Below are 506 nucleotides of genomic sequence, written 5' to 3' on the forward strand. Positions count from 1 at the left end.
TCTTCTTCTTCTTCTTCTTCTTCTTCTTCTTCTTTTTAATACTAAAACTAGGCCAGGAACTGATTGTGGTACAGACCACCAACTACTCATATGCAAGTTCAGGCTTAAGTTGAGGAAAATTAAACCAAATCCATGGAAACCAAAATATGACTTTGAGTCTATCCAACCTGAATTTCAGAACCATCTCAGGAACAGGTTTGAGGCCTTGAACACTAACGAACAAAGACCAGATGAGTGTGGGAAGATATCAAGGGTATCGTCCAGGAAGAGTACAAATGGTTGTTGCAAAGACAGAAGAGGAAGAGAAGACCAAAATGATGTCAGAGGAGACTCTGAAAATTGCAGAGAAGCCAAAGCACAGGGAAGAACTCAAGGTACTAAAGAGTTGAATAGAAGATTTCAAAAGGCAGAATAGGATGACAAAGTAAAATATTACAATGAAATGTGCAAGGAGTTGGAGTCAGAAAATCAAAAGGGCCAAACTCGCTCAGCATTTCTTAAGCTCA

Source organism: Elephantulus edwardii, unplaced genomic scaffold (genome assembly GCF_000299155.1).
Source record: "Elephantulus edwardii isolate Elephantulus edwardi_28Jun2011 unplaced genomic scaffold, EleEdw1.0 scaffold00388, whole genome shotgun sequence".
In the NCBI taxonomy this organism is placed as follows: Eukaryota; Metazoa; Chordata; class Mammalia; order Macroscelidea; family Macroscelididae; genus Elephantulus; species Elephantulus edwardii.